This window comes from Ambystoma mexicanum, chromosome 1p (genome assembly GCF_040938575.1).
Source record: "Ambystoma mexicanum isolate Mex_15411 chromosome 1p, UKY_AmexF1_1, whole genome shotgun sequence".
NCBI classification, from domain to species: Eukaryota; Metazoa; Chordata; class Amphibia; order Caudata; family Ambystomatidae; genus Ambystoma; species Ambystoma mexicanum.
In genome coordinates this window covers 235473063-235496647 of record NC_090921.1, presented here as the reverse complement: position 1 = coordinate 235496647, position 23585 = coordinate 235473063, and the positions used below count along the sequence as shown (strand labels likewise).

At 44.6% G+C, this 23585-nt stretch overlaps 2 non-coding genes across 2 annotated transcripts; one reads left to right on the top strand and one right to left on the bottom strand.

Annotated features, from left to right (window-relative positions):
- Positions 1-21604: 21604 nt before the first annotated feature.
- On the bottom strand, positions 21605-21678 carry TRNAI-AAU (transfer RNA isoleucine (anticodon AAU)). The gene has a single exon. It is a non-coding gene; the product is annotated as a tRNA-Ile (tRNA).
- A 1056-nt stretch (positions 21679-22734) lies between these two features.
- TRNAN-GUU (transfer RNA asparagine (anticodon GUU)) lies at positions 22735-22808 on the top strand. The gene has a single exon. It is a non-coding gene; the product is annotated as a tRNA-Asn (tRNA).
- Positions 22809-23585: the final 777 nt, after the last annotated feature.

The following is a 23585-nucleotide window of genomic DNA, read 5'->3' as shown; positions in this document are numbered from 1 at the left end:
CAAATGGGACGCCACGCCCGTCGGTGAAGTACGATACTGTGCTGCATGAGGGTCGGCCATCGATCGAGCCCTACATACCACTGACTCTTCACAGGTATGTAAGCGGCTGCAATCATAGCATGTGTAACAATGGGAGCATAGCATGAAAATCAGTCAAAGTACATCACACTGCCATCGGGATTTGATACATGATTCCAACCCCAAGATGCCATGCGGCCAAATGCAGCCTTACGTGCGGGACGTGCTCGGCCAGAAGGGATTGCATCTGCCACAGATTCATTCAATCAGCACAGGTGGAGGCCATACAGGCCGACAGCACATATATAGCAGACCCAAACCCCTCCCACAACCACTCCCACTCCAAAATGCTACCGGCAGGACTAGCGATGTTGGGCCTGGGGCACCAGATAGCACTGCAAGTGCTACAACTACAAGAAGACGACGAACAACAACAGGTACAACAACCGGGCGCACAGGGGAGACGGAGGAGAAGGAGGAGGAGGAGGGCAAGGCAGGGTCAGCAAGGCCCACAAGCACTGCCACTACCACCACGCAGGCGGCCCGCAATCCCACGCCTCCGAGCTGATCCGTTCAACCTCACTGCTGAGCAGATCCACACCCTCTACCGTTTGGACCGGGACACCATAATCGCCATTGTGGACATGACACATGCTGACCTCGTGAGCATGATAGATAGCCCAACCGCCATCCCACCCCTACTGAAGGTGGTGTCTGTACTCCACTTCCTGGCCACAGGCACCTACCAGCACACAGTGGGACAGTTGCATGGCATTTCACAGCCACTGTTCTCACGGACACTCTCCCAAGTGCACGATGCCCTCCTGAAGCACGCCGACGACCACATCACACTACCACGCACGTACCAGGAGATTACCAACGCAAAGGTGGGATTCCATGCACTTGGCGGCATCCCGGGTTGCATTGGTGCCATCGACTGCACCCATGTTGAATTGGTTGTCCCACATGCCATGGAGGTCCAGTACCGCAACCGGAAACAATTTCATTCAATCAATGTGCAAATGGTGTGTGACTCCAACAAGATCTTTACGCATTGTTGTGCCAGATTTCCAGGATCTACCCATGATTCTATGGTCCTGAGGAACACAAGAATACCACGCTACATGGAGCGACACGCAGGGCACAGATCCTGGCTACTCGGTGAGTCTCATTCCATGCATGACATCGTGGCCCATTTGATGCGTCAATGACCTTGCAGGAGGGGGGGGGGCTACTTAGCACTATCATTCCACTGACACCCTTTATTCGTCCCATACAGGTGATGCCGGGTATCCACTGAAGAGATGGCTCCTTACACCAATCCGGAACCCACAGAACCAGCATGAGGAGGACTACAACCATGCCCACTCACGTAGCCGTGTGGTCATTGAACAGGCATTCGGCCTACTGAAGGCTCGTTTCCGCAGCCTCAGCAGGTCTGGCGGGGCACTCATGTACAGCCATGAGAGGGTTTCTAAGATGGTCATGGCATGTGTCATGCTGCACAACATGTGCATACGTAGGAATGTGCCCATGCCCCCTGACGCTGTACTGCATGCACCTGAAGATGATGATGATGAGGGTGGGGATGTGGAGGGACGCCAGGGAGTCCATGAGGCACAGGATGCACGTGCAATCCGACAGAGCATCATAGATGCATGCTTCTAGCAACCACGCATGGTGCCTATTACACGGAAAGGGGACCTGTGGCACTGTGTGTGTGTAGTACACGCACATAGTGGACTGTACGCCTATGAAGGCCTCGTACGCAAATATCAATGTCCACACATGTCATTGGATGATAATGAAGTGCTGTATTGTTAATGTGATTTGATTCATACACCCTATGGACCCGCCACCCAGTGAAGCCCAACACACCCCCTCCACCCTACTTCCTCCCCCCCCAACACCAGTGTCCAGATATGCATGCTGCCCGTGGGTAGACGCTATTGCAAGCCCCCTCTACGGGTATCAGGGGCACCCCTGCCCGTGGAGCGCAGGTTCCTGCCAGATCTGCGTTGGGGGCTGCCCTGGACGGAACTTGCCACGGATGACGTCTCTGCCTGCTCGCGTCCATGCATGTCTCTGAGGGTTTGTGAGAGCTCCGAGAGCACACGGCGCACAGCAGCAAGTTCAGCACAAACGTCTTTGGACGTCGCATGCAGTTCCCCCCTCAGGCTCTCGGTGCTTCTCTCCATTTGTGCTCTCAGGCTCTCGGTGCTTCTCTCCATTTCTCCCCTGAGGCTCTCACTACTTTTCTCTATTTGTGCCCTGAGTGTCTCGGTGGATGTTTCCATGGCTGCCCTGGAACCCCCGCATTCATTTGCATGGTCCTTGAGTAGCGTGGACGCTTCCTGCTGTTGCTCGATCAGCAGGTCGAGGGACTGTTGCCTCTGCTGGGCCATGGACATTTGCGGTGGTGTGACAGGGGGGCTGCTCAACACATGTTGCCTTGGCACAGGACTTGTGGGGGTTGGCCAGTCGTCGTCTTCAGGGTGCCCCTGCGTGGTTTCGTCATGGTGTAGGGGATGGAACATGCAGGGGGATTGGGAAAGGTCATGGATGGTACCTACGTCGCCAGCACTGTTTTCCGTGTCGGAGCATGCTGGCATGACAGCTGTGTCACCTATGGTGCTGCTACCACCAGAGGCAGTGCCATCAGATACGTTCTTTGGGGGGACCTGTGGTGCTGGGGTTGTGGACTTGCTGGCTGCTGGGGTGCCTGTTGCAGTCCCCTCCAGTGTGCTGGCACTTGATTCCTGCTGCTGCCGTGTCTTGATCCTTGCACCTGAGGTGGAGGCTCTTGGGACGTTGGTCCTGGCCCTCTTTGCAGGCGTGCTGGTAGGGGTGTCCTGCAGCTCGTCGTTGGTATCGGACCCTGTGGTGGAGTAAAGAGGGGCGAGCGTTAGTTATGGGTCTGTCGGATTTGGAATGGCAACGTGTCAAATGCATTGGGGTGGTACATGAGGCTGATATGGGACTGGGCCTTGGAGGTGGTCTCATTTTCGTGTGGATTGAGGATGCATTCATTTGGCTGCCTGCAGTTAGGGGGTGCATGCTGCACATGTAGGGGTTGTTTATGGCATCTTGATTAATTTGTTTATTCATTCTGACTTTTAGAGGGCGCTGTCAGGGCAAAGTATGTATTGCACTATGGGGTCACATGGTACTGCACATGTTCGTGGTTTGTGGATTTCGCATTGTTTCTCTTGGCAAACCTACCTGATTCTCCGGATGTCGGCACTCCTTTCTCCATCCCTCCGACTCCCTCTATGCTCTCCATTCCTATGGTGGAGGCGCAGATCTCCTCCCAGGGGGTCAACTTGATGGGCGACTCTGATCCCCCCCCGGTAGCTGTGGCGATGTTCCTGTTCGCAGAAAGTATGCTGCGTACGCGGATCCGCAGGTCGTCCCACCGCTTGCGACATTGCTGTGGCGTGCGGGGTGTTGTCCCCACCGCACTTACGCGCTGTGCCACAAGGGCCCATATGGCCTTCTTGTTGGCAAGGGCCGTCCTGGTCATTTGACTGGAGAAGACGACGGCGCCATTTTCCTGCAGGGTCTCGGTCAGCACGGTCAGTTCCTCTCGGGAGAAGTGGACCTGCCGCTTGCGATCACACGCTTTCTTGGCTACCTTTCCCATATTTATTTTTTGAACTGGGGTTGCTAACGGGTTGGGATGTGTGTCAGGGTCGGATTTTTAATGGTTGTGTTGGGATTCGGATTTTATAGTTGTGCGGCGTGCTGTTTCCCGTTCCGGCCACATGCTTTTACTTCCGTTTCCGTATATTTACGGTGCCCGTAATTTGCGGTGCCCGCTCATTACGGTGCCCGCTCATTACGGTGACCGCTAAGATGGGTGGCGGTATTGCACCTGGTGCAGCGTACGGCGGCGGTAAGGGCCGTTTTGGGGTCATTTCCGCCATCGCAGCCTTTCGGATTCCGCCATGGCGTAATGCTCGTGCCCGATGGGTCGTAATTAGCCGCACTTTGCTCCTTCGTGCAATGGCGGAAACGCTATTTACGCTGTTGCGGTCCGGTCAGTCAATTTCCGCAAGGGTCGTAATGAGGGCCAATGACACACTTATCTATGTTAAAATTGTTGTACGAGGGGCCCAACTTCTCCAATTTAGTGTCAGAGTCAACAAGCATAAGTTCTAAGTTCAGCTTTGGCACCATTAAGTGCCAAACCATTTGCCACCATCCACTTTTGAATCTTCTGATTTATTTGACTGATGAATAATTCATCCTCACCATGTGATCCTGAGATTGAAATAACACATTGCGTATCGGCGGCATAATTGCCGAAATGCCGAAAACAATCCCTTCTTGCTCTAGCATAGAAAAGAATGGAATCATGAATATATTGTAGAAGCATGGGGATACGAAGGCTCCTTGTGGAAACGGTAGAGGAACAGGATTTGCCTCTGCCATGTCACTTGCCACTCTAACCTGCCTACCACTCAAAAGTGATGCAATCCATTGGACGGCTTGCAGAGAGAAATTAGCAATTTCCCTCAACCTGGTGGACAGAATGGAATGGTCCACCAGGTCGAAAGCCGCTGAGAGGTCCAAGCTCATCAGTAGAGCAGTTTGACCTTCATCCATGCCTTGGCGTAAATGGGATATTAAGGCTAAAAGGGCTGTCTTCGTTCCATGGTGTTGGCAGAAACCAGATTGAAATTAATGCAAAAACTGATTGTTGTTTAGAAAAGGCGAGATCTGGTTGTACGCTACTCTAACCAAATGTTCAAGAGAAACATGGTATTTGTTATTGGTCTGTAATTTGAAGATGGCAAGGGGCAGAGGTTCGATTTCTTTAGTAGAGGGGTGATCCATGCATTTTTTATGTCATCTGGAACACTATGCTAGCCGAAAGATGCGTTCACAAATTTCGTGCAGGGATTAGAATGGGTGAACACTCCGTAATCATAATTGAAGAGCAGGGGTCCACCTTGTAGTTTTTAATTGAGCAATGATTTTGGCAAGTTCAGCCTCTGATATAGGTGAGAAGTTAAATGTCTTCAGCTCACTAGCCTTGTTTGTTAGCATAAGGACATTATCTTCTAGATCATTTTTGCTGAGGGATAATTTTTTCTCTTCAATGGAATTTTTTATTTTCTCTAATTCACTGAACATGGCCTCCTGGATATTTGAGCAGAAAAGATTATTTTTCAGAATCAGTTCTTGGACAGGACCCTGTACATGTTCTTGCTCTCTCAGTATCTTAAAGAGTTCCTTGTTATTTGACTTAGCATTCCCAATTCTGACATTCAATGGGCCTCATTATAATGTTGGCGGTACCGTGTGAACGGTGCTGGTAAGGCACCCGCACCGCTCACACCGTACCGCCGAATTACGAGTTCTGCTTGCGGGTGCCTGACAGCCTGCCAGGTCAGACCTGGCGGGCTGTGCAGCACCCACGAGCAGAACTCGTAATTGCACCGGCACCGTTATCAACGGTGCCGGTGCATCCATGCTCCCCACCCCCATTCTGCAGAATGGGGATGGGGACCCGCGAATGGGTAATAACCAGCCCATTCAACTCGTAATGGGCCGGTAATTGCCCATTCACTTGTGGCTGTGCAAGTAGCGGGTTTGGCAATAGCCGTGCCTGTAAAACAGGTACGGCTACCGCCAGGCTCGTAATGAGGCCCAATGACTCCTTTTTTGCTGCAATCACAGCCAATTCAAAGGTGCCGGCAGCTTTTTTGTATACTTCCAGGCTAGATGAGTCATTGCCGCCAGGCGTAAATCAATTGAATTTTTCTGGTCTTCAACTCTGCTAGGTTATCATTAAACCATGCATTACTTATACATTTGGAATGATATTTAACCTTAACAGGGGCTAGCCTCTTGGTTGCTATATTTAGCACGTTAACAAAGGCCTTGGTGATTTCCTCAAGGCTTCCAATATTACCTATTTCTTCATTCAGGGTGGTAGCCCATGGGCTTAGGTTCTCGAAGGTCAATTTCTTACGGCTTCTAATGGATAGAGAAACTCTCGGCTCCATTAATTTTTTAGTAAAATACATTATATGTATCTGAAAATATATACAAAAGTGGTCAGACCATGGACAAGGTAAAACTACAGTGGCAGTAAGGTGGAGATTATGGGTGGAGACCCAATCCGAAGTATGTCCCTTGATGTGCGTGGGTTCTCTAATAAAATTAACAAAACCCAGAGAATCTAACATAGTCTCCATAACGCCTGCATTGGAATCTCAATCGCTACCTAACCATAGATTAAAATCACCCAACAAGAGCAGTTTGGTGTTGGGTTTTAGGGGAAGACAATTGCTTCTGCTTGATTCTGGATGCATCTTTCTCATGTGTCTTCTTGATGTTCCAGGGGCTTTTGCAATGGTGAACCATGAGGTTCTGTTAAACATCATCTTATCTACTTATCGGGCTAGGGTGGTCCTGCTCTGGGCTGGTTGTCTTCCTTGTTATCCAATCAATGTCACTTTGTACAGATATCCTTATCCAGATCGAATGCCCTACCCCTCCATTGTAGGTTTCGCTAGGGTTCAATGCTCTCACCCGTGTTATTCAACATCTGTTGACTGGGATATAGGTAAAAGGTACATAAGCACCTTGATGACACTAAATTATATCTAATGGTGCCATCTCTGGGGGATGACATTCACCGTAGGGAATGCATTGATGATGTTGAGGATTGAATATCCTTTTTCTCTTTGAAACTAAACTCATCACAAACTGAATTTCTTTTGTTTCCTTCCTTGCTGCTGCATTTTGGGGGGTGGTTTACTTCACTCTCTTCTTTAGGTATCATTCCTGCCTTGGTGTCATCTGTTAAAACTTCATCTTCATCTTTGTGATTCTTCTAATCCAAACTTAAAGTACATATATTGCATCTACACAATCTTGTTTTTTTTCCAGTTCTCTCTCCTTCTTAGAGTTAAATCTTCTTCTTCTTCTTTGGACTTCCAGACAGCTGTCCATGCTTTGGTGCTCTCTGACCTAGATGATGGAAATCCAGTTTTCATAGGCTTTTCAGCTTCCACCTCGGCCAGTCTGCAAGCTGTATTACACTCAGCTGCCACCTGATTACCGGCTTGTGTTCGTTTGCACATATTTCTCTTGGCTTCATTGTCTCTGCTTTACCTCCTCCTTCACTATCAGGCATTGTTCAAGAGGTTCTGCATACGTAGAAGGCAAGGACCATGGGCAGACCCCCCTATCTAGCAAATATATTCCATATCTCTGGTGGGTCCTAATCCACTTTCCCTGGAAACACCCCTCATTCGTCTTTCTTACTCCTGTCTACAGTTTCAAAAAGCCTTTTAAACCCTGTAGCATGTTTTAATCGGGTGACAACTAGTTCAGTGCAGTTTTCCACCCACCTAAAATCAGACGTGCACAATTTCTATTTATTGAATAAAGTTATTTTTATGAACCTGAGACCCCAATATAACAAGATTGATTCTGTGGGAGCACCCTACTCATTTGAGCCTGGGAAAAACGGTTGTGCGGTATTACACGAACGCGTAGAGTGATCAATGAACTTACTGCAAGGAGTTTGCGCACTTGCAAGCTGAGTGCCGACATCGGCCTCAGTATGAGGGTCGAGGCAGACAGCCAACCATGCCGAGCAGAATGGCAAATTCTCAGCCTCCAATACCACGACTTCAGACCGTTGGTTTGGATTGCCAATGGGGTCCTTGAACTTGTTGCACCACTTATATGGATTGATATGTTGATTGTGTTTTTGCTGGTCAAAGATTCCTTGGCACTGGCGAATCGTGCTCCAGACTAAAAGCCTTCACAAATTATGCATTCTGATGATGTTGCAAACGCTTTATGGATGGGGTTCTCCAATACCTCATTGTGTGTCCACTCTGCTTATGGTTACAATAGGTCCAATTTCTGACTAACATGAATTTTTGTTGAGCCCCTGCTCTCCTGTGAATTTAGTTGGATTAGGTGTATTGTACAAACTAAGCTGCTAGTTGTATTGTTCTCCTGATGGTGTCTATCTTGATATTCCTGCACACAGACAGCATGATGTACTGAAATTACACATTCAAATCCTAATGACCGGACTGACACTCTCCGTACATGACAGGGACTGTTGGACCAGGTCCCAGTTAAATGATGGTCAATCCATGCAAATGAGACACTGGTTATATGATAAATGCTGAGTCAGTTAAAATTAATTTGAATCCTGACAAGCCTCTGCCATGTGTTCCTCAGTACCCCATTTCACAACAGGCTGAAGAAGGAATTGCCCCGTAATAGAATCCCTTCTTCAATGGAAATATACAAAAATGTCATCAGAACCTGTGACCAGGCAGTTACTGCGACTTTCAGCCAAAACATTATTCCGACTTCCATTCCTGCACCCAAGTGGAGCGGGCGTTGCGTGGGTGTCCCCTGCTCTCTTTGGTTGCAGCAATGGGAGTCGGGGGTTGCAGGTGTGTCCCCCACTTACCATTACGGTAAGCAGGGGATAAGAAAGAAAAAGAAAAAGGAACCAGCAGCGTCAGCATCGCCCCACGTAGGTGGGAGGAACTGATGCTGCAGGGTTACAAGGAAGTCGGCGACACACACAGAAGCGCACCACAGTAAAGGTAAGTGGTGGAGCGGAGGTTGGGGGATTGCGTGCTGGGTCATGTGGGCAAAAGTGATCTATCTGATCACCGTGCTGCGCCTTAATCAGAGACAACATTTTCGTCGGCTGGATTACGGGCGGCGCAGTGATAACATAGATTCTCTTCAACAAGGCATTATTGTTACAATCCACAGTCCCTGCAATACTCCAATTTTGCCTACAAAGAAACCAGTTAAAGAGGTTTTTCGTTTTATTCTGGATTTGCATGTAGGTAATGCAGCATGTTGCCAGCTTTTCCGGTTGTTCACAATCCAGCTACTATTTTGTCATGTATTCCCTACACAGTCAAGTATTTTACTTTAGTAGATTTATGTACAGCATTTCTCTCTGTACCCCTACATCATGACAGTCAGTACCTGTTAGTATTTACCCATAAAACAACGCAATATATGTTCACTAGGCTTCCAATGGGATATGTAGAAAGCCCCACTCTGTTTTCCCTAATTTTAAAGAAAGATCTTGATTCGGTGCAGGTCCCAGGAGGGTCGACACTGGTGCAGTATGTAGATGATCTGCTCTTAGTCTCCCGCTGCTTGGAAGCGTATGTTGAAGACTCAAGTATCCTGTTGAAAGACAAATTACAATTGTGTCTGCCCCGTGTGCGGTACCTGGGCCATGTGATTTCTGCAGGGGAAAGACATTTGTCCCAGGATCGGATTGCAGCGATCCAGAAAGTCCCTAAGTCTCAGACCAAGAATCAGATGAGGGGGTTCCTCGGGTAACTTTCTGTAGGCAGTGGGTCCTGGGGTATGTTTCCATAGTTTATCTCTTTCTGGACCTCATGCATGATTCGACTCCAGAACCCCTGCCATGGTCTCAGGAAACAGAAGATGCTTTTGTCACCATTAAGCATGCACTCTCAATGGCGCCTGCTTAAATTCTGCCAGATTACAGTAATCCCTTTGTGCTGTTTTGAGATGAGCGACATGGGTTTGCTCAAGGTGTGTTGACCCAGTTGCACAGAGATAAGCATCATCCTGTATCATACTACAGTGTAGATTTAGATCCAGGAGCCATGGGACACCCATCTTGTCTGCGAGCCGTCACCGACCTCTGCTAACCTGTTAGTAGAAAAAACAGATTCCCTGGTCCATGGAGATCCTGTCATGATTGTGGTGCCTCCTGCAGTATTGTCATTATTGCTCAAAAGGAAGATACAGCATGTGTCAAATTTCCGCATTACTAGATATGAAAAATTGCTTATTTCCACTGCTAATGTAAGGTTGAATCGATGTTCAGTTCAGAATCCTGCCACTTTATTACCAACTCCTGAGGATGTGAAGTGGCACGACTGTCAGGTAGTAGTAGAGATACACTTGTCAACAGTGTGGATCTATCTGATGTTCTATTGTTAAATCCTGACCAGATTCATTTCATTGATGTATCTTGTATCCCTGTCCGAGAAACTGGAGAGCTTGTATTCTGTATGTACCCCTCATGCGCCGCAAGATAAGCATAAACTGTCCATGAAATCCTTACAGGTCGTCCTATGAGAATGGGAACTATACTCCCAGGAGTTCCGCACATTCAAAGCCTGTCCTTAAAGGCCAATACCCTGATTACATTGATTACATATTATCACTTGTTGTCACATGTTGATTAAAACTGTTCGATATTAAGTGAAGCTTTGCCCAAACCAACTACTGAACCTTGTCACACTCTACAGTCAGGACACTCTGACCTGTTGAAGGTCTATCAGCAGAAATCTGCGCTCCAGCTGGGTTGTCATTGTCCCTTTCAGGTTCTACAAATGCCAAACTCTGCTGTCAAGTGTGCAGGTATCCCGGCCTGGATTCATATGGCGCAATGCCCCAAGGTTGCTACCCCAGCAGACAACATCACCCCAGTGGTGACCATTGTTCCTCGGCTTCGCTACAGCTCCCCTGCGACCACCAGCACCACCACTGGTGATGTCTGCGATTGTTGGCCGATATTAGACTCACAGTACCAGAAGGCGAGGACATGGCTCCCAATCAGTTAGTATGTTCACATTCGGAATCAGGATCCGCAGCTTCTGAATCTCTTCCACAGGGTAACGTCTCTGCAGGAGCTATTGCTAAGGCGCTTTCATCAGGCAGTCGAAGGTGCGGAAGAACCAACCCAGATTCAGACCTCGCTGTTGGCGTACCATCTACAGTGCTTAACCTGCTGGACCACACAACACAACCTGCAAAAGGTACAAATTGCAATCTTGCGTAAGAGTACATGAGAGCCAGTAATTCTGAACAAAGTGGCAACTGGTCAAGTTACTCACCCACGGAATTGTTTCCTTAGCAATGATAGCCGGTCAAGTGGCACAGCGAGTAGCCAAACTCAGCCTTTCATCCTTCCGAGGTCGATAAATGAGCAACACACACTGTGGGTAATAATAAGCAGCGTTCAGATACCTGAGGGTTCGTAGCGCTATATAATTGCAAAATTATTATTATTATTATTATGATGAATCCCCCTGAAGTGGTGGTGTACTGGCAAAAGGTAGAGGCCATTGCCATTGATTCAGATGCATCTGCAAGTTATGGCTCCTGCTGCTATCATCTGTTGGTCATTCTCTTTGTTATAATGACCTTTTTATTCGTTTGGATCTGGTACCTTAGATATTTGTAGTTTGGACTTTAGGTGGAACCCTCGATCAAAAACTGTGAGCCAGGGATTTCTTTGTCCAGCACTTGAGTCTTGGTGGAACTATGGGACATTGATACGTATTTTTCTGTGTCTTCACAGAGTGAAAAAAACGTTGAACTGAAGGTTTGGTTTAGTGGATTTCTTTTGCCTGCGCCCTGCATCTTACCTGCTTTCGATGGACTGAAATTAACTTTATCTGCAAGCCACAAACTTTTGTTCCAAGGGTACGATTCAATTTCAGAACTTGGACCTTGGAGGAATGGACCTGGTAGGCAGAATGTCCGGCTACCTTTCTGTTATTGTCGTTATTGTTAGAATATTGCTGTATTCTGGCTCATTGTGACAGACATTTTCTGACACTTTCTGTACCACTTACCATGATAGTGACATTCCCTCTGCATATTCCTGGGTTCACAGTGAAAATGCTCCTCTCCTGGAAGTATGCCTGCATCTTTAATCTTACCGATTGCTGGGTTTGTGCCCATTTGCCACATGATTTATCCTCCAGGTTTCCCATCTCACCCATCCCCTTTCAGTTGGGGGGGATGTCTGTTTGGATCTCAAGTTGGTTACCTTGTCCCAGGGTCCAGGACCACATAGGGATGCCGATTCCCATATGGCTTTTAACAATCCTCTGAATTTCCCCACACTGGATAAAGTACGTACTAAACCAGATGCATTCCACCTTTCATCCCCAGCCATTGGTCTTATATGTTATACTAACAAAGGTTTTTTTTATGGGAACTAGCAAATGTCATTATTACCTGTCCACCGAGTCCAGTGTAGTGATTAACAATGTTACATTTACCTTTGAGCGTAATGTTTCATTCTCAGTGAATTCTATGCTACATATTCCGGAACTTACTTCATCTGTGTGGACAACGCTTACCCTAGTTATCCATCAATTGAGGAGGGAGTTGTTACATTGAGTATGTGCTGCCCGCAGTGCGTCATAATCTTACTTTTCCCATTCATTCCCATTTTAGGAGAAGCCCTGTCTGGGAAAACTTCGTTGCGGGGGTGGGATATCTGATATCAACCCTAATGATTAAAATAAATATAGATCGTCTGACTCATTTGTCACGGTTAGTAAAGGATATTGCTAATGCAGCTAAATTTTCGTTATCCCGAGAAAAAGTAGCGATCCGATCCATGGTGCTTCAAAATTGTATGGTCTTAGATATTGTTCTTCTCTAGGTGGTGTTTGTGCAGTTGTGAAGATTGAGTGCTGTAATTACATACCAAGTAACACATGCAATATTACTTACATTGTCACCCACATTTGTCGTACTGTAAGCCTCCTCCACACCAGTCATAGGTTGCCTAGACTTTGGGTCTTGGATAATAGGGCTACTTATACCACTGGGTTTGTCTATTGGTCAGATTTTGCTTGTAGCATCAGTCATAATTTTGCGTCTATCCTGTCTGTCAATGGTTTGTAAGTTCCTCTGTTATCGGTTATGCAACACCTGCACTGAAGTTTCTCAAACTGCCCAAGCACTTTACTGTCATGTGACTGACAATACAATCTGTTACGATATAGCAGGATGTGACATTTGTTCTCTTAGAGATGTTTGTGATGAGACTGGAGTGAAGGTCTAATAGGAGGGGACTTTGGGGGCAAGTTTGGGAACTGAAAATAGTATGTACTCCCTTTGCATATAACTGCATTATAAGGGTGTTAGGCAGAATTATATGCAGTACCCTTTGGGAACACCACACACAAGACTACAAGTGACAGTACAATGTCACCTTTGGTACAAGCCTGTACTACACAGTAAACGTGGTAGCAGTAGCAGAGCAGCCAGACTTATCTCAAGAGTAAGTGAGCAGTATCAAATAGTTACACAAAGGACAGCAATTACTATGATTCAGGAAAACACACTGACTCAAGGTTTCTAAGTAAAAGAATATATGTTTATTTACTCAACAGTTGTATAACATTTCACTATTATAAGCAAGTAAGAAATCACAATCACAAATAAACCACACCACTTCCCTTAAATTCCAGACAAGTTGAGCTCACAAAATGAAGTGGGAGCAAAATGGCACTCCAGCAATTTAAAAGGTAGGGAAAGACAAAGTTATTAGAAAATACGCAAAGCCAAAAGGTAAGTACTCAGGGCAATAGAAAAAGAGGAACTACAGTGAGGAGATCAGCTAGAAAAGGCTTAGGGCCAAAGTCAATGGGTCAAAAGTCTTTTGCTCAAGATCACACAGAAGTAAATGGCGGACTAAAGCAGGGGTGCGTGCTAGTGTCCCTGCTTTTTAACCTCTATTTGGAAGATCTGCCTACCATCCTATCAAAATCTGGGAATATCCCCCATAAATGGGAAGACGAACACTTATGCATGCTAGCTTACACGGATGACCTAATTATTATGGACCACACCATGGTCAGCCTCCTCAGGACAATGAAGGCCTTATTAAGATATTCAAAGGGAAACGACATAGGCGTGAATTATTAAAAAACTCAAACTATGTTCTGTTGCCCTAAGTGGCACTGACTGAAGGTCCCTTCACAAGTGGATAGCCACATCATAGAAGCTGTGCGAATCTATAAATATCTGGGTTCCATGATTACAAGCAAAAGAACAGAGAGCAAACTTAAATAATTTACGGTATTTTGAGAACAAGAAGGAAAGTAGGATCCAGTTTGCGATTCGTTAGGACGCATAATGGATTTGGTATCAGTGGCATGATTACAGCCTACAAACAGAGGATACTGCCAATAATATTATACTGCCTGGACACCAGTGGGATGACCTCGAGTGGTTAAATCAATTGGGGAGTATTGTGCCGGATTCTTGGACTCCCCAATTGTGTACCAATTAGTATGCTAAGGCTGGAACTGGGGCTGACAACTATGCTCAGTATCAGAAAAACATCCCCCTGGAATTAACAAGTGCACAAGTGTACCAATACGGGTACTATTAGGCCAAGAGATGCGAGATGGGAATAAGAAACTAAAATAATTCAGTGACGATTGTTTGTCCTTTATTGGGACCATTGAATGCCATGGATTGGACCCTAGAGCTGCATACACCAGCTGCACTACTACGTTCAAAGGCCTCTGACTGGGACTCCTGTTCCAATATTGATCAGTTAAAAGGCCTCCATATAGTACAAGAGAGCGTCAGCGTAGAGCTCACCTGCATACCTGGTAAGCCCCGGCCGTACTTGTTCAAGTTTCCAGACGCCAAAATCAGATTGTATATGCACGCAAGACTTACCTTGTCTGGCAGTCACTGGCCCTCGATTATATATCCCTAGAATGGAAAGAAATTGTCGCCTGTGGCAAGAGGCCTGCGCAGTTGAAACATTACAACATGTACTTACCCCATGCTCCCCACTAAATAAAAAGCGCAATGAACTCATGGGCCATTTAGTGTAGGATAACGCCACTTTAGTAACTACTTTATTCCGGGGCTACACCAGTAATCATAATCACACTTATAAAAGTATGGGAAGAAGCTCAATCCCTACTTGAGAAGATCAAGTAGTTCTTAAGTACCTGGCATAAGTAGACATTAAGGAGATAGAGTATTGGTAGGCTAGGACAACTGGTTAGAGCCCTCCAAGAGATTGTAATACAACTTGTTTAGTTATACTTCAACATGAAGAATACCAAGAATGTAACTTAGGAACAATGTGATGGAGAAATGTAGAGTGCTTTAAGATGAATTGTTAATAGATTATTGCTTTTAATTTATTTTCAATTTATTTTAAAAGAATGGCCTGAAAAGTGTATGTTCTAACTTAACAATATATATATTTTATTTTTTAAACAGTTCCTTTTTTGATTTATTGGAGGGGTGTGTATTGAAGGAAGCCCTACACATACCCAAGTTTGTCCCCATTTGTATGATAAGGTTAGAACTAGGACTACAATCTTGGTGGTCTATATATTCACTAAAAATAAACTTTGTTAAGGGGATGTTATGGTTAAAAACCGAAAAACCCCTGAAATTCGCCAGTTATGGTAAGCTAAGCAACCATAACTCGCGCCACCACCGTGCACTGCTAAGACTAACACCCAGGACATCAAAGATGACATCACAAATATCATTGATGACATTGCATTTACTTGAATGAACCATAATGGCACGTTTGTATTATGGCACGTTTGTAAAGTGTGTTTAGTGAATTTCACAGGTTTTCAGTAGCGCAACTTAACCATAACGTCCCCTTAACACAGTTTTTTTTAGTGAATTGTACGGGTTTTTAATAGGACAAGTAAGTAAGTATAAGGTCTTGTTAAGAAAAGAAGTGTGTACTATATGTCACAGATTTTCAGGAGAGCAACGTAACCATAACGTCCCATGAACAAGGGTCGTTTGTTAAACAGTATACACCTTGCGAAAAATGCCACATAAAAGTATGCAGGCATACTGCACCGTGACTTGTCCCGGAATCAGTACACACTTAAGTGTACGATCTATGCCTCGTGGACAGTGTGGAAATAGATTTTATTATCGTGTAGGAACGTCGACCTTCAACATTTGCCGTACACAGCGCCAACATGTATTGGTATGCAGCGATTAGCAATGCACTACACATTATATATCGGTAGCAAAAGTTGTAGTTATCTGAAAAACACATCAGCTAAAGGCATCCTTCCTCCCTAAGAAACAGCAGCAATGGTGTAATGTGAAAACATAAGAAACAGTGGAGCTACCTTGTACACAACAAACGGGAAAAATTTGTCGCCGTGCATCTACCGACCCATATTACCATTTATTGCCTTTCTGCTCATTGCCGTTCGCAAATTGCCTTATTGCTTGCCGTGCCAAAAAATAAAGGCACCTGTAAACAAAAGAAATAATGCGTTAATAACGGCCTTTCACAGTGTAATGAAAAAAAAAAAAGTGCATACACTCCAAGTACTGCATATTTCTCAGTAACGTACATAGGCTAAATAATGTTTGCAAGTAATAGTCTAAATTAAGAAATCAGTAACGTGTGCTACTGAAAAGTACAATTACTTGTTGTTTTTCGGCGTGGCTTTGATAGTTTGGATTACAAAACAAAATCCTCTTTCAAGATGGCCACCATAGAAAGGGAAGGCGGTCGGTTATTACATACATAGCCCCTCTTCCCTTTCCATGGTAGGCTGCTCAAAGCACAAGTACGTGACGTGACGCAAAACTTGTAAATAAACATACAGCGACGTACAACCTAATAACTCACATTTGAAAATAATACAGTAGAACGTGAAAGAAAACGTGAACAGTATAGAGTTTCAAAGTAGGTTTATTTAACAACAACTCCATCGGAGTAAGCCCATTTTCAATTGGATCATAACAATGCTTGTAAGGGCGGCATAGTAAATGGTGAAGTTGAGGAACACGTTGTTTTTTTAGCATACAAACATTTGTGAGTCTTCGTTGAAGCAGTCGCTTTGTTTCCACAGTGATTTCTCAGAAGTCGTCATGACTTTGAGTCTACAGCACCATAAATGATGTCACGTTGCTCCGAATAGCGAGTTCAGCGTACGGACAAATCGGGCTTACAGTGTCATTCCACATAATTATTATAGACAGGCAACCGCTCACCAGCAGTTGCATTTTCCATCCGAAGAAGCCCTCACTCGGCATTTGAAATCCATGGCAGGCACAATACGGCATGATATACCTAAGCGGGAAAAGTTACGGGAAGTACGTGTCAATAACCAACCTCTACCAAAAATTTCTAAAAAGACACAAAAAATGTGCAAAGTACAACGCAAATGTACGTGTTGAAACATGACATGTTAGTAAAATGTTACTAACGTCCATGAGAACCTATAGTAGCAGTGTACAAACGGTGACATTTTGCATGCGCCGTAAGAGTAAAAAAAATACCAACTACACAGGAAGAGGATAAATCGTTTATGAAATTAAATATAAAGGACAATTAAAAACAAATTACGTCTCCTGATTTCAAAGAATACCAAAAAAACTTGCAAAGTTATATCCAAAGCTATGTGGACAAAGGTACTGTTTCAAATTAAAAATGTTAATGCTAAAAAAGAATGAGTGCACTCATACGCTACAAACGTATTACCTGGGCACTCTGCAATCTTATAGGAAAAATGTAACAGTGCATAAAGATAATACAGCAATTACATTAGCACAAGTAGATGTGCAGTGATGCAGCAAGAAAGCGCGGTTCGCTGTACAGTGGGCAAAATTAACTTACAAAATATTTACTGCCTCCATTCTGTTTGTGCAAGTCAGACACCAATGTATTTGCAGCGAAGAGTCTTCGTATATTGATATTGCATGTCCCTTACAAACTTTTAAAAACATAACCTTATCAATTGCTATTTTTTTCGACCCTTTCATTCTGTGAATTGCTAGTAACTTTCCCTTTCGGTCAAGGTCAAAAAACAATTGCCCCTTATACATTCACTCGGATGCGCTGGCATACTGAGCGGTCAACCGAAAAAACAACTCATGTGGCCTTCACTGAGAATCCAAATAAATTCTTTCTTTGAAGCAACATATTGCAATCCAATTATGAGAACTGCTACTCCCATACACCTCCAGAAGCGCTGTTTCCAGCAAACACAGCAGATGGTTGCCTTAGTTGTCAAAACTTATGACGCCAGTCTGACCGCAATTTAATTTCAAAAACACTGTAACTCACACGCCGTAATTGGTCGTGGTACAATGAGCAGAAACCTCCATTTAAACATATGACTTTGGTGACAAGAAAAGTCCACTTTTTCAGTTTGTACTTCCACATCCCATTCCGCCCACTGAAAGGTCACCTTCTTAAATACTATTACATTAGTGTGACAAGTTCAATGCTGTCTTGTTTTGGATGTGTTTCTGGCGATATGCGCGTACACTAAAATATGAATAAAAGATAGGGGTGCCACAGAAGAAAGCTGACGTTCTTCACGCTGTTCTACAACCAATCAGGGAAAGAGGCACATGTTTGCGGGCACAAACTATTTCCCCCGTTCAATCTAAGGGGAAAGGAGACGTTTTGAGAACCCCTGCCCCTTAGAACATTTGCCCCCTTGCACCAAACATCACCAAACTTTCTAAACAAAGTCAGAGTGTTAGATTTTTTTTTTTGTTGCAAACTTTGATAACGAACCGTCCAACGGTACCACAGCTATAAGGCTGCCAAAAAGTGTTCTTCCTATGGAAACAGCCACTACGCCATAACAACACAGCCACTAACGTGCCTATCTAATATGCTGCAGTTCTTCTGGGCTAGACCTAGAGATTTGGGTATGTGCGCACACACATTTGAATGTATACATGTGCATTGCCTTATAACTCCACTGCTTATAAGGCCATTTCTGGGTGCATGACCTTCAGAACCTCCCCAGAACCATCTAACATGCAAACCTATACTACGGGTGTATGCGTTGCGGTAATATGATGTGGTGGTTCTGGACAGGACCTAGGGTTTTAGAAGTATTGTGTATGTAACATGCCTATCTAATATGCTGCAGTGATTGTGGGCTGCACCTACAGATTTGGATATGTGCGCACAAACATTTGAATGTATACGTGTACATTGCCTTATAACTCCACTGCTTATAAGGTCGTTTCTGGGTGCATGGCCTTCGGCCATGCATCTAACACTGCACACACTCTCCACAACCATGTAATCCATAATCAATACTACAGGTGTATGGTTGTGACATGCTGCTGTGGTTGTGGCCAGGCCCTAGAGTCTTGGAAGAATGGCCTTTGGCCAACTGCCTACGGCCATCCATCCAAGACTCTAGGGCATGGCCACAACCACCACAGCATGTCACAACCATGGTGGCGTACTAATCAATAAGAGACCCATTGGAAAATGCAATATAATAAAGACATGTACTCAATTTCAATGGTCACTAACACCACACGTGTCCGTCGATCATTTTCAAAATGCCTGCACACAGCACGTACTGAAATACTACCCTTATTACACCCCTCATTTTCTACACGTACAAATATCCTGAACAAGGTGGCAATGGAGAATACATCATTAACAGTTGCCACCAAAACAAGCACAGTATTTCGTCCATCTCTTACTCTCTGAACCTCCCCAATCACTATAAGAGATCAAAATAATTTCCCAAACACCATTTCGCATGGCGAATACATCATTAACAAGTACAGTATTTAACCCATCTCTGACTCTGTAATCCTCCCCACACACTGTAGCAGAGCAAAACAGTTTCCAAAACAGCATTTCGCCTCTGGTAGCGACCGCGCTAGCTTCGTATCCAAGATGTCAGGCGCATCCACACATTCTGACGCACATCGCGGCGCGCTATAGCCAATCGGCGAAGACGTTGCGTGTCCGCGGTCATGACGCCAACCCCCTGGCCAATCAGTATCTTGTCCGCGGTCACTAATTTTTTCAGACATATTCTTTAGTCGTTTTAAAGGAAACTACTGGACGGATTGGCACCAAATTTACAAAAGCACACTTTCGGGACCAAGCCCCCGCCCCTGCCGCAAACTTGATAACAATCCGTCCAACGGTTTCACCTGTAGGCGTGCGCAAACATTTTCCCCATTCAGTCTATGGGAAAAAAAAGACGTTTTGGGACCCCCCCCCTATAACTTTTCTCCCCCTGGACCAAACATTACCAAACTTTGCAAAAAGAATTCAGAGTTGCCTGTATACTTTTTTTTTGCAAATTTTGGTGAGCATTCGTCCAAGGGGAGCATAAGCCACCCAAAAAGTGCTCTTCCTATGCAAACAGCAACTTAACCATAACTACACAGCCACTACTGTGGCTGTGTAATATACATATATATATATATATATATATATATATATATGTCCTAATCAATCTCCTTGTATTGGAACGTTTGTGAAAGTGATGAATCTGGAATATTAGACCACCTAAAACAAATGATGAGTTCAAAAACCAATATTTTAATTAGGAGTTTTAGAAAGAGATGTTTACGATGTATTTCCCTTACGGACATAAACAAGAAGGTTTTGCTGACGGCTTTGAAACAGATCACCAAAAATTGGTACAGAATCTGGAATATGGAGGCTCTACAAAGGTTGTGAAGAAATAAGGGACAGAGTTTGATGTACACACTCCTACTGACCAACTAAGATTGTATCTGCAGAAGTTTCCATCATCCTCAGCTCGCAGATGGTATGTTAAATTTCGATTGAATTGTTTGCCAACACTTGAGATCTAAGGCCTTCAATTGCACATACCCTATGAACTGAGAACTTGCAGACTTTGCTGCGATTCTGGCACTGAAACACTTTATCATGTGGTTACTGAGTGTAAAGCATTGACCAAACAAAGAATAATCTTTATTGGACGCCATGTATATTACATTTATAGTATTATTGGGAGCCATCTTTGGCAGAAGCTAATGCATGGCAGACAAATGGCAGACAAATGTCTCTTCTGTTAGCTTTGGTCAATTTTTGAAAACAGATTTATGAAAAATGTGATGCATTATGACATGCTATTTTAACGGTGGTGCTATAATAGTATTTGATAGGATTGTTTGAAATTGGTAAATTTGTACAATTTTAACATTTTTTAAAAATTGTGATGTTCTATTTTTCATTCATTTAATTGCTCTTTGTTCTATGTCTATATTATATATAAATGTCTGTACGTTATTAAGAACAAAATTATCTAGAGAATGGTCCACCTGAAACTCGAATAGTTCGATCCTTAACCTTAGTTAATTTTTAAACTCTAGATATGTCAGTCCCCTTCATTTTTATGTGGATTGAAACCATGTAAAGCGGTCTGCAAATAAATGCAAATGGCCCAATGAAACAAATTCCATTTTAACATATTGTAACCAAGGGCTACAGGAACATAATGACATATGCCATTTAATAGAGCTTTTATACTGCAGCAATCAACTGTGTAATATGAAGCAACGCCCTGTGCATATCCCAGGTCTGTATATATTGTTCTTATGTGAAATATATAATACTAACTAATATCATGTGCATATTTCCATGCATGTGTATATTTCTTATGTGCTATGGAGGGAACCATAAGCATGTTACAATTTGTCATGGTCTTTTAAATCCAGAGCAGGGGTTGGTTGTTCTGTTTTCTTTCCCATCAAGGTGTGTGTTTCATCTATATTGCTGACCATAGGCACGGCGACGCGTGTTATGTTAGCATCATTTTGGACTCACATTCCTTCATGCAGAGGACGCCTAGAGGGTGTAGTCAGTTTGCTCGTTTGCTAGTACTATTGTAATTCTTGCCATTTCAACCAAATAAATAATGCTGGGTTCAATCTAAGTTATGGCTACTGTGTATAGCTTTCATATGGGTCCAATGAGAGTTCTTCATGCGTGAAACTCCAATTTAAAAGGAAACAACAAATGTGGCCAGTACGGGGATCGAACCCGCGACCTTGGCGTTATTAGCACCACGCTCTAACCAGCTGAGCTAACCGGCCACTGGTCCTTTTGTTAGAAAGCAATAGCTACTAGTATCAATGTTCTTAGTGCATTCCCATTGGCCCTTTAGCGCCGACGGTCAGCACACGTGAAGGCGACTTGCAGCCCAGGAGACGCGCCTGACAAGATGGAGCAGGTGACATCTAGACCATTCTTTGGCATGCACTGGATAAGAGCATATGCACAAGATGTCGTCTTTGGGCCAGTTACAACCACTTTTGGGAAGGCTTACTGCTGCCACGGACTGCTGCCATTATAGACTCCACGCTCGAGGCTACATTATGAAGGGCAGCTGTCCTGGCCAAGCCTCAATGCCTAATGACTGTAGAGTTGCTCCATATATAATACGAGTGCAATTTATGTATTTTGCACCACAAAGTTATTTGCCACTTGGCTTACTCATGGCAAGGTATTCTAAAGTCACTTACAAGGTGACTCCAAGTACCAAAGACTGATGATGCTCCTAGCAATGTCTTTTTTCTGGGAAGTCACTTCTGTAGGTGCAATCCATATAGAAAGTAGGATGTTTGCATGATTTTGCCCCAGTGCACCCGGACAGAGCTCTTATAGATGAGTTTCCTGCAAATGTAATGATCCTGCAGTTTTCATTTTTTTGTTATGTGTTAAAATGCCATCAGCTACTATTGTTACCAAAAAAGTAGATTGGGGCAGGGTGGGTGGTGTGGGGGCTCGAATGAGACCGTATGCAATTGCACCCACTGCATTTAGGGGGAAAAGTAGCAGGACTTTGTTCATGGCTCACCCCCAACCCCCACTATTGCAATGCGGGATACGCCCGTGCTTCTCAGGCTAATATACGCTCTAAGCACCTCCCCGCCCCCACTTTCAAATTGAAATGGGCCCCTACGGGAGGTGGCACATTCTCAGCCCGCCCTGCTGGTAGGAAGGAGGTGTGAGGAGTTAAGCAGCAGCCAGGCCCCTGCCGCCTTAACACTTGCTTTTATAAAAGATGAATTCTTCACCTCCCGCAGGACCTAAATCCAGGCCTGCACGATTAGCCTACATATATGGCTTTTGCACACCCGGCACACATTGTCTCTGTGGCGCAATCGGTTAGCGCGTTCGGCTGTTAACCGAAAGGTTGGTGGTTCAAGCCCACCCAGGGACGCAGTTTATTTTTGGCAAACGTGAGCCAACTCCCGTTAAAAAAAAAAAAAAACCTACACTGCTTAATTCTGAAACCAAGGTGCTTCCTGGGTTGACATTTTACTCAACGTCACACATCTATGGTGGGTCTGATTGTCTTGGAATACCCAGCTTCATGTCCCTATATTTTTGGTAATCTGATGTGGGAATCTGGCATAGGCGTTTGCCTTTCAATACCCGGTTTCATGGCCCTATAGTTCTGGTATTCTGATGTGGGAATCTGGCATAGGCGTTTGCCTTTCAATACCCGGTTTCATGGCCCTATAGTTCTGGTATTCTGATGTGGGAATTTGGCATAGACGTTTGCCTTTCAATAGCCGGTTTCATGGCCCTATAGTTCTGGTATTCTGATGTGGGAATCTGGCATAGGCGTTTGTCTTTCAATACCCAGCATCATGGCCCTATAGTTCTTGCATTATGATGTGGGAATCTGGCGTTGCAGCACTAGTTTGGGAAGGGCACATTTTTCTATTCCATTGCCCGCCTTATATGGCAGCGCTGACAACAGAGGAGTTGCCCTTTACATTTTTGGGGGCGCCTGGGTGGTCAGGAAGGGTCTCCATTATTACAAGGGATTAATGTTGAGCGCACCACATTGATGATGGGGGATGGCGGCAAACTAGGCGCAATGTGGAAATCCATTTTTATCGAGTGCAGTTAATTATCAATGTTACTATATGTTACTTTTAATGTTACAGTTGTTTAGAATGTATACATAATAGAATTTCGCTACTTTTAA